Source organism: Sapajus apella, unplaced genomic scaffold (genome assembly GCF_009761245.1).
Source record: "Sapajus apella isolate SASKATOON/1434 unplaced genomic scaffold, GSC_monkey_1.0 scaffold259, whole genome shotgun sequence".
Lineage (NCBI taxonomy): Eukaryota > Metazoa > Chordata > Mammalia > Primates > Cebidae > Sapajus > Sapajus apella.
This window is the reverse complement of record NW_022437199.1, coordinates 426,412-438,176: the sequence shown is the minus strand read 5'-3', so window position 1 is coordinate 438,176 and position 11,765 is coordinate 426,412. Positions and strand designations below refer to the sequence as shown.

The window sequence follows — 11,765 nt, the reverse complement described above, 5'->3', positions numbered from 1 at the left end:
ACAGTATGGCATTTCCTCTAAGAGCTAAAAACAGAGCTACCATTCAACCCAGCAGTCCGGTTACTGGGTATATACTCAAAGGAATGTAAATCATTCTGCCATAAAGACACATGCACATGAATGTTCATTGCTGCACAATACAACAGCAAAGCCATGAAATTAACCTAAATTTTCATCAATGACAGATGGGATAAAGAAAATGTGGTACATATACACCATGGAATACTACACAGCCATAAAAAAGAATGAGAGCATGTCTTTTGCAGGAACATGGGTAAAACTGGAGGCCACTATCCTTAGCAAACTAACACAGGAACAGAAAACCAAACACTGCATGTTCTCACCTGTAAGTGGGAACGAACTGGTAAGAACCCACGAACACAAAGGGAAAAACAGACACTGGAGCCTCTTTAAGGGCAGAGGGTGGGAGAAGGGAGAAGAGCAGAAAAACAACTACTGAGTACCAGGCTTAGAATCTGCGTCATGAAACACTCTGTACAACAAACCCTGTGACATGAGCTTACTTATCCAACAAACCTAAAATAAAAGCAAAAAAAGAAAAAGAAAAAGAAATGGTCTGTGCACGTGGCTGAACTCAGGTTGTAAGTAGAAAGGGGTTCTTTGGGGTATAAAAAGAAAACTGCAATTTAAACTTTTTTTCTCATAAACTATTTGTACTGCAATGGATTACGGATTATAAGTGGGCGAGACCTATGCAATGTATTGTTGTACCTAACTGTGGCCATACCTTGCAACCCACTGAGTGCCCAATATGCACCTTCTTGATAGTAAATATTTAATAATAACATGATGATAATAAATAGATGGACTAATCAGTTCATGAAAACTTGGTCCAAAATAACTTAATATTAATGTGAGAAAGAACGTAAAAATAACCTTGCATTCTGTGATTTCTGATTTTGTTCAGGTTTGCCCACATCAGTGCCCACCATGAAAACTGTTGCTATGTTATCAAGAATTTAAAGGTAAGAAATCACATCTATGTAGGTAAATTTTTAGATTCTATTTAGAAGATTATTTTCTTGTAGGGGTTTAAGTATTATTATATTTTGTAAATATTGAGAATACTTATCTAGATAATCCTTGGAGAATTAAACAAAGCAATGTTGAAGATATTCTGCTTATATATTGTATTAAAATTCAGTTTATACTAGGTTTGAAGTGAAAGCGCAAAATTTAGCCTGAAGACATGTGTATTTAATTTGAATTGTCCAAACAGGTTCGGGGTTTGTAGGTTCTGATTATTTTCGAATATTGAGTAAATTTTGTAATATAGCATATTTTTTCCATTCAAATTCTGAGAAAATATATCAGCACTGCCAAATGCAGACATGCTGAATGAGTAATGAAACTAATTTGGTGTTTGTATTGGTCAGAATCCATTTAGGAGATAGAAATTATACTGGCAATTGAACAGGAAAATTTTTCTTTCTTTCTTTTTTTTTTATTGCATTTTAGGTTTTGGGGTACATGTGAAGAACATGCAAGATTGTTGCATAGGTACACACGTGGAAGCGTGATTTGCTGCCTTCCTCCCCTTTGCCTATATCTGGCATTTCTCCCCATGCTCTCTCTCCCCAACTCCCCACCCCTTACTGTCCCCTATTTCCCCCCAACTGACCCTAGTGTGTAGTGTTCCCCTCCCTGTGTCCATGTGTTCTCATCGTTCAACACCCGCCTATGAGTGAGAACATGCAGTGTTTGATTTTCTGCTCTTGTGTCAGCTGAGAATGATGATTTCCAGGTTCATCCATGTCCGTGCAAAGGACAGGAACTCATCGTTTTTGATGGCTGCATAATATTCCATGGTGTATATGTGCCACATTTTCCCTGTCCAGTCTATCATCGATGGGCATTTGGGTTGGTTGCAAGTCTTTGCTATGAAAAAATGCTCATCATCACTGGTCATCAGAGAAATGCAAATCGAAACTACATTGAGATACCTTCTCACACCAGTTAGAATGGCGATCATTAAAAAATCTGGAGACAACAGATGCTGGAGAGGATGTGGAGAAATAGGAACACTTTTACACTGTTGGTGGGAGTGTACATTAGTTCAACCATTGTGGAAGACAGTGTGGCGCTTCCTCAAGGACCTGGAAATAGAAATTCCATTTGACCCAGCAATCCCGTTACTGGGTATATATCCAAAGGATCACAAATCGTTCTACTATAAGGACACGTGCACACGAATGTTCATTGCAGCACTGTTTACAAGAACAGGAAAATTTATATAAAGAACTATTGGTGCGCAGGCTCCTCGACCAGGTTGGGGTTCTGCGGGGGGACGCAGCCCAGCTGGCAGCGCCGCTCCCTGAGCGCTCCTGCGGCCCCGGGCCTTGTCTTTCGCAGCTGTGGAGCCGCCACTGCCGCGGGTTCCAGAACTGAGCGCTGCAGCCGCAGTCCTGATCGCCTTGTTTGGTCGACAAGATCCCGGGAGTGGGCCGGGCATGGTGGCTCACGCCTGTAATCCCAGCACTTCGGGAGGCCGAGGCGGGTGGATCACGAGGTCGAGAGATCGAGACCATCCTGGTCAACATGGTGAAACCCCGTCTCTACTAAAAATACAAAAAATTAGCTGGGCATGGTGGCGCGTGCCTGTAATCCCAGCTACTCAGGAGGCTGAGGCAGGAGAATTGCCTGAACCCAGGAGGCGGAGGTTGTGGTGAGCCGAGATCACGCCATTGCACTCCAGCCTGGGTAACAAGAGCGAGACTTCGTCTCAAAAAAAAAAAAAAAAAAACAAAGATCCCGGGAGTGCCCAGAGAGTGCCCGCGAGCCCCGGGCATGAACCGAGATGAGGGAGGATGGCAGCCGCTGGGGTGGAGAAGAGGAGCAAGAACTTTGATGTAATTCAACTCGCAAGTCACTCATTGCTGTGTCTTATTCCTTGTGTCTATGCGGAAGCATGTGGTCAATTTCTACTGCTGAGAGCTTTGAGAGGTTCTGTATTAGGAGAACGTCATTTATATACTTTTCCATAGAAGATTAAGGACACTGAAATGTAAGGTGTGTGAAGAAAATCCACCCAGAGAGGCTTTTATGGTTGACTTATAAAACTGTTGTGATGCATGAGACAGATGGTTCAGAGTAATATTCTTGGGCATTATTCAAATTTTAATAAATTGTTTTACCGATTGCACATTAAAAAAAAAAAAAAAAAAAGAAGACCGAGAAGAAACTTGTTGCTCAGGAAGAAGCTAAATTGTTGGCGGGTTTCATGGGCGTCATGAATAATACGCGGAAACAGAAAGCATTGTGTGATGTGGTCCTCATGGTTCCAGGAAAGAAAGATACCTGCTCATCGTGCTGTTCTGGCTGCAGCCAGTCATTTTTTTAACTTAATGTTCACAACTAACATGCTTGAATCAAAGTCTTGAAGTAGAACTCAAAGATGCTGAACCTGATGTTATTGAACAACTTGTGGAATTTGCTTATACTGCTAGAATTTCCGTGAATAGCAACAATGTTGTCTTTGTTGGATGCAGCAAACCAATATCATTGAACCTGTGAAAAAAAAGTGTGTTGATTTTTTGAAAGAACAAGTTGATGCTTCAGACTGGCTTGGTATAAGTGTGCTGGCGGTGTGTCTAGATTGTCCTGAATTGAAAGCAACTGCAGATGATTTTATTCATCAGTATTTTACTGAAGTTTACAAAAAAACTGACGAATTTCTTCAACTCGATGTCAAGCGAGTAACACATCTTCTCAACCAGGAGACTCTGACTGGAGAGCAGAGGATCAGGTTTATGATGCTGCAGTCAGGTGGTTGAAATACGATGAACCTAATCGCCAGCCATTTATGGTTGATATCCTTGCTAAAGTCAGGTTTCCTCTTATATCAAAGAATTTCTTAAGTAAAACGGTACAAGCTGAACCACTTATTCAAGACAATCCTGAATGCCTTCAGATGGTGATAAGTGACACTGATGCTTCAGGACCTACCCACAGGCTACATGCAGACTTGAGCTAATGTGGTTTTCACAGTTGTAAAGGACTGTGAAATAAACAAAGAACATTCTACAGAAACCATATGTGGTCTGCGAAGTCTGTCTGTCCCTCTGCAGAAAATGTTTTCAGACCTTTGACCTGGAGCATGCATCAGCATGCCTTGGCCTCTGAAATATCCAGCTGCTGAATGCAAAAGAGCTTCTTCTCAAACTGCAATGGGAGAAATGGTAAATATTGATGAAGATGTTCATTAATTCACCAACTATTCTCTGAATGAGTTTCCTTTCTCTATTCTTTTTATAAAGACCCAACATAGCCTCATTTATAGAAATGTTTTGCATGTATCAGGTATTTCTGGGCCAGCCATGCTGGCCGAGGCCTGCAGTCCCAGTGCTTTGGGAGACTGATGTGAGAGGGTTGCTGAGCCTATTCTGAGCTGTGATGGCGCTACTCCATCCAGCCCAAGTGACAGCGCAAGACCCTGGCTTTAGAAAAAAAAAAAAGACCTGATTTTATTTTTAGATTGATAATATTTTACAACTCAAAAGGTATTAAAAGGTTACATCTTAAAAAGTAAGTCTCCCTATACATCTTTTCCCTACTCTGGTCCGTTTTGCTTGCTCTGGAGATTAACGTTATTGTGTATACCCTTCCAGAGGTAGTCTTGAGATTGTACATATAGTCATTTACTTATATATCCATGTATAAATTACATAATAAAATGTGTATCATTGCATAAAATATACATTTTTAACACAAACAGTGCTGCGCTCCGCATACTGTTCTACATCTTGCGTTTTTTTATTCCAAATTATTTCTTGGAGATCATTCCACACATACATACTAACCTTTCTCATCTTGACAGCCACATACAATGTTCTATTATATAGACATGGCATAATTTTTAACCACTTCCCTAACAGTGAACTTTAGGTTGATAAACTCCTAGAAAGGGAATTCCTGGATTTACGGGTATGTACATTTATAATTTTTGTAGATTGGGCTATATCACCCTTCCCATGCTCATACCCATCCACATCCCTACCATCAATGGAAGAAAGTGTCGCCTCCCATGATACAACCATATTATACCCTGTGATCCGGGCACTTTGATCTTGGCCAGTCTGATAAGTGAAAAAAGTGTGGTTTTAATTTGTATTTTTTTAACTGGAACACTTGAACATCTTTTCATATGTTTAAGAGTTATTTATACTTCTTTTTCTGTAAACTATATTCAGATACTTCACCTAATTTTTGGTTAAGTTGCTGGTAATTCTTGTAAATTAATAAAGTGTCTTTTAATAGTAAAAAAAAAAAGAATTATCTGCATGGTTGAACTTGGGAATTAATGTAAATGATTGAACATTTTTGGTTCGTTGTTTACAGAGAAACATGTATACATATATAAGATACTAATTAGTATCTGTTAATTAAGGATATTTTAATACTTTATTAGGATGGCAAATTCAATATCACATAGACATTGCCTTATTTAACATACTGATCAGTAAATTATGATTTTTTTAAAGCTTTAGTTAAATCTGTCATCTATTTGCACATATATGTATCTTTATATGTGAAAATGCATGCATGGAAACATGTTAAATTCTTTACTGTAAATTTTCACATAAATAGTTCACATTAGTAAAATTAGATCTGTCCTTTTTTTTGTTAAATGACCAAGTTTTCTATGTTTGGATAACAGATACTCATTTTTCTTTTCTAGCAATCTATTCTGTTAACTTTGCTCTTGATGTATTTTAACAAACAACTTGTCTTTGGAAATATTAAAAGTTCCTGCTAATCTTTGCCCCTGTGGTGGGGTATCTATAAAACACAGTATTGTGTTTATGTCTTGTTTCTTTTGACCATACTCAATTTTGCCTTTCTGAAATTTAGGTCCCAAATTAGAAATAATAGAATGGTTGTGAATTCTTTTTATGTATAATCAAATTTTCAGGTTTCTTGGAAAAGCTCCCAAAAACATATTTGTTCCTTTGTTTTATTCAAAGAAATGAGGAAGAGTAATAAAAATAATCTACTTTGTATTCAAAATTTGATCTTTGTACAGCCACTGTGAAAATACTTTGGTTTAACAAGCATAAGTCAAAATTTAAAAAACTGGTCAATCCAGAAGAAAGGACTGTCTTCTTAGATTACATATGTTGAAAGATACAATATAAATATGTTTCAATGACTGTATACTTTTCAAATTAAAAGAAGCATACTCATATTTAAGCAGAGCCTGGTATAATTGTGTTTCGCTCTTGTCGCCCAGGCTGGAGTATAATGGCACAATCTCAACTCACTGCAACTTCCGCCTCCCAGATTCAAGTGATTCTCCTGCCTCAGCCTCCCCAGTGGCTGGGATTACAGGTACCTGCCATCATGCCTGGCTAATTTTTTTGTATTTTTAGTAGAGACGGGGTTTCGCCATGTTGGCCAGGCTGGTCTCGAACTCCTGACCTCAGATGATCTGCCTGCCTCGGCCTCCCAAAGTGCTGGGATTACAGGTGTGAGTCACTGCACCCAGCCAGGGCACTTTTCTTATACCTTATGAGATATATTAATAACCTTGCAGTTATATTAAAGTTCCTGTTTTATTTCTCTCGTCTTCACATATCAGTATCCACCACTGCAACATGCTGAATCCAGGAGCACTCCTTTCTTTATTAAAGAAAAAAAAACAAAACTCTTTCAATGATTGAATCTGTGTGAAAATATTATCTAGGCTTTACATAGGCTTATTGTAGATTTCCTTGAGTAATCCCGCATTCAGTTTTGTTTTATAATGGTTTGCATTTAAAAACAAAAACTTGAAATTATCAAGCAGGCTATACAATTACAGATTCAAATTCAATCTTGGAACACGAGACTCTCCTGGAATTTATATCAGTTCGTGTAACTGAGTTGGTTGTCCTCATACGAGCCTCTCAGGTAAAAAAAGAAACAAAGATCAACATTTATACAAATAATAGGTGTGTTGTAGTGTGCTTGGTCATTGTTTATTTTGAGGACTACCTTTCACTGAGAATGTTATTAAATACCTTGGTAACGCTTTACTTTCTGCTCAAAAACTTCATTGTTCCTATATGCAATCTTTGGTAAAAGTAGAGATAACAAATGAATTCAAAACCAAAAATTGGCAATGCTCTCAGAGACTTTAGAACTTCCATGGCCTAAAATATTGCCATAAGCCTTGATGACATACATAGATTCTTTCTTAGGATTAATACCAGGCCATCCCATGAATTTAGGATACTTCCCTATGGTAAATGGATATGATTAGATATCATCAGTCTTACCATTAAACTGGTACAAAAATAATTTCTAAAATAACTACTCATGACCCTGAACAAGGAAATGTAGTCTTCTTAAAGAAACCCCATTAAAAAATCTACCTTTACCCTTTTAAGGAAACAACCTTACCAGATATGGTAACAACCAGCATAGCAGTAAAATTCCAGGAAGTTGATCCCTGGATTCATGTTTCTTAAATAGACAGACATCATTTTCTTTTGACCACTGAATAGCATCTTCTTTTAGTAGCTGAATGTTGGTTGAATTGGGAGACTTTCAATTGAGGATTCTTAACTGTCTTCTAAAATCAGAAAGCTCTAGGGAGTAGAAAACTGCCACCCAGCATGGACAAACAAAATCAATTTTGTGTTTCTCCGTCATCCTATTCCTTTGTTTGCTCTTCTTTAATCTTGCCTACTACTGTACTGTAGCATACCATATTGACAAGAGACTGATTTCTCAACATGCTTCCTCCTGTGTTTTTACCAGTGACACCTAAGGTCTTCGGTTGCTTAAAGAGAAACAAAATTCTCTTGTGCATTTTCTTCAGATCATTTCTACCACTTTGAATTAAGTGATTGTTGCTCTGTCATCCTCCATCCAATCCTGCTGCCATGCATTTAATAGCTGTCTTTTTAAAACATGCATTCTCAACAGGAGTGGCATCACCCCCACGGGAGCAAAAATCTGTTCTTATGCATTGAAAATGTCTTAACCTCTTTATGTATAATCATGGTTCTACACATGGTACATGAACAGGTATGCATCTATACGGTATTAAAATTTCTTGGGTGTGGCAATTAGAAACAAAATGTCTAAAAAGGCTTTTCAGAAAATAATATTGAGCAAAGGTTGACAAACATTACATAAATATTTCAGAAGGCCGATTCTCTTTTAGAGGTCTTGTCTGGTACTTAAATTACCTTTACATTATTAACTCCAACCTTTAATCTTAGAAAAATTGAATCTTAACCCTTCAACAAAGTGCTTCCACTGAGGCCGTTATAGCCTTACCAGCTAGATGCAGCTCATCAGACATGGGTAATAATTTCAAGACTATCATTCCTAGTCTGTCTTCTGTTCTTTCAGAAACACTCCAGCCTGCTTTGCAGAAATTATTTCTCTCTACTTAGAAAATCTTGACTAACTTAAGGTACCAGTGATTGACTCACCTCTGTTAACATGAAGCCTACTTATATCACCAATGGGGCTGTGCTCTTCTAGGATACTGTTTCTTATGTGAACATCACTTCTGCTCTGAAGACTCAACAAACCATTTAAAATCCATCAGCCAAGTTTAGTATAGTCCTTGATTTCCTTTCAAGGAATTCCCAAGGCAGTGCTACGCTACAGCAAAATACTTCTTTCTGCACCTCATAAACAGTCAAGTAAGTAGCCCTGACTAAGCTAAAAGAAAAAGCCATCCAGCTCTTTGAAACAGACCCAGCAATACATTGGGATGTTGTAATGGTCTGGGTTGAGTTCTGGGTCCCCGGCTTTGTGGTCTATTCCAAGGACTGAAACAGCTGTGCCGGTAGTTGTCTGTACTGCAGTTGGCTGTTTACATCCTGTCCAAAATTTTAGTTGCTATTTGCACAGCCATTGTCATGTTACATGATTCAACAACGTGTAACAAAAGCAGCAGGAAGGATGAACTCTAGTCCAACTCCAAGCAACATATGCTGGAAAAATCTCCTGATTCACAGAATTTCAGCCGTGAATGCATTGATATGTGTTTTGTTGATTGAAATTTCCCTCCTTCATCTCTTGATTTTTGTGAGTGAAATCATAGAATTGTTGAATCCTGATGATGGAAAATACCTTAAAGGCTATCTAGTACCAACACCCCAACTGATACCAGAAACTTCTCTGCAGACACTTTGTGAAGTCTAATATAAAAATAAATAATTTTAAAGGTTATATGTAATCTGCGTAAAAAATTAGCATGAGTTCTGCTTCTCTACACCTCTTTGCACCTACTCCCTTTGTAATGTGACTTCACACCTCCTCTCATCAGGATGAGAAGTCTATTTCTCCCACCCCTTGGATCTGAGCTGGCCTTTTGACTTGATTTGTCTAATAGAATGTCGGGGGTGACAGTGTTTAGTTGCAAGTTAAGTCCCCTCTACTTCTCTGAACTCTGCCCAGCCACCATGTGAATAGCCTGGGATAACCTGATGGAGAATTAGAAACACATGGATCTAGCAGCCAAGTGAACAGTGAACTAACTGTCCCAGAAGTAACTGAGGTCATCCTAGACCAGCCAGCCCTCAGCTGGCCAGTCAGCTGCCCACAGATGCATGAGTGAGCCCAGAACAAATCAGGTGAGCAAAGACCAGATCAGTAGAAACTTCCAGCTAACCTGTCATTTCCAGAGCAACACTAAAGCATTTTGATGTAAGCCACTAAACTTTGGAGCAATTTGTCATGTAGAAAATCTTAACTGACATAGGGGGCAGACTACAGTTGTAATTATAGGTATTTATTCTATTAGAACCCTATTTTAGCATTATGTAATTCCAATAATTATATTTGAAATGATTTTGAGTAATTCATTTGCTCTGATTTTATTGGATAAAAAAATTTGGGTTTTTTGGTTTTTGTTTTTAGAAAGTATTCCTTTAGGTTGTTTTTGTCTATGTTTAGCTGATAACTGCAGTGAATCCTAATTTCGAATTTAGGACAGAATATTGAGAAACCAGAAGCAGCTCAATTATCTGCTAAGCAAGTGCTAAGTAGTCTGAAAATTTTCAAATAAATGTAAAAAAAAAATGGCCTTAAAGACCTGCATTTTTCTCAATATCATAATGAAATTGAGACAAAAAATTGAAAATATATGTAACACAGACCAGGCTCGGTGGCTCATGCCTGTAATCCCAGCACTTTGGGAGGCTGAGTCAGGTGGATCACCTGAGCTCAGGAGTTTGAGACCAGCCTGGCAAACATGGCGAAATCCCATCTCTACCAAAAATGCAAAGTTACCCAGGCATGGTGAAGCATGGCTGTAGTCCCAGTTACTCGGGAGGCTGAGCCAGAAAGTAGCTTGAACCCAGCAGGTGGAGATTGCAATGAGCCAGGATGGCACCACGGCACTCCATCCTGCGTGACACAGAGAGGCTCCTTCTCAAAAAAAAAAAAAAAAAAATCTAATCTATACTGTGTATATATATATCTATATAGATAGATGATATAAATATAGTATATAATTAATACAACATGCATAACATAGATTGCAGTTGCAATAAGATTTCAAAGAAAATAGTATTTACTGCAGTGCATCCTCATAGAAGAGAAATGTAATTTGAGTCTTAAAAATATTCTTAAACAGGTACAGAAAAAAATAAGGGTTTTAATCAGAAGGACAACGTGAGCAAAGGCATTCTCGCTCCATATAATGTCTCCTGAAGAATGGTTCTATTAACTGGCTACAATTCCTACAGGGTTTAAATTGACTTGGAAAATTTATACTTTTTTTATACCATCATTTATTCAATAGCCACTGAGTGCCTACCATGTGGAAGACATGTTTCTACATCCTTGGGATACAACAGTGAAGAAGCAGGCAAAAAGAATTGTTACTGAGGTGCTTGCATTCTATACAGGAATCCACTCTTCCATTTTCATTTAGGAAAAATCACTTAACCTATAAATTAACCAACAATTTAAGTCATCCTGTACTCTTCACTTTAACACCCAAAAAAAATCCAAATTGAAATAAAGTAGTAATACTTGGACATTGCTGTTTGTGTTTTGAGCCTGAAAATCACTACTGCTGAATAAAAATAACTGAACACAAACCTGTGAGCAAAGCAAGCTATCTGGGGATCAATTTCAGTCAAAATTGGAATTACGTTTAGTGATTACGCCTGTTCGACTATTGTTGCCTGGAACGTTTGTGTAGCAGCTACTTGCTTCTCAAAGTAGAATACTGAAAAAAAATTTTTTTTTTTTTTTGAGACGGAGTTTCGCTCGTTACCCAGGCTGGAGTGCAATGGCGCGATCTCGGCTCACCGCAACCTCCACCTCCTGGGTTCAGGCAATTCTCCTGCCTCAGCCTCCTGAGTAGCTGGGATTACAGGCACGTGCCACCATGCCCAGCTGATTTTTTGTAGTTTTAGTAGAGACGGGGTTTCACCTTGTTGACCAGGATGGTCTTGATCTCTTGACCTCGTGATCCACCCACCTCGGCCTCCCAAAGTGCTGGGATTACAGGCGTGAGCCACCGCGCCCGGCCCGAATACTGAAAATTTTTTATGACGTGCAAAGGACAAGTCAAAAATACTCTCTAGTTTTACAGTGTCTCCATGTTTATTTTGAAAGGGCCTTGGCAGATTGTGTTGAGACACACAATTGGCTTCCCAGACCTGGGAAATCAGACTTGGGTTCCAGCCCTAGTAGTGGGTTACCTTATAAATGTTGAAAAATTCTTCTGTGCACATGCTTTAGTATTTGAAAAATAGTACTTTTGGAAAACCACCTTGCTGAGCCCAGGT

At 38.6% G+C, this 11,765-nt stretch overlaps 1 pseudogene; it reads left to right on the top strand.

The window, feature by feature from the left end:
• Window positions 1–2,828: 2,828 nt before the first annotated feature.
• On the top strand, window positions 2,829–3,994 carry LOC116545341 (annotated as a pseudogene).
• Window positions 3,995–11,765: the final 7,771 nt, after the last annotated feature.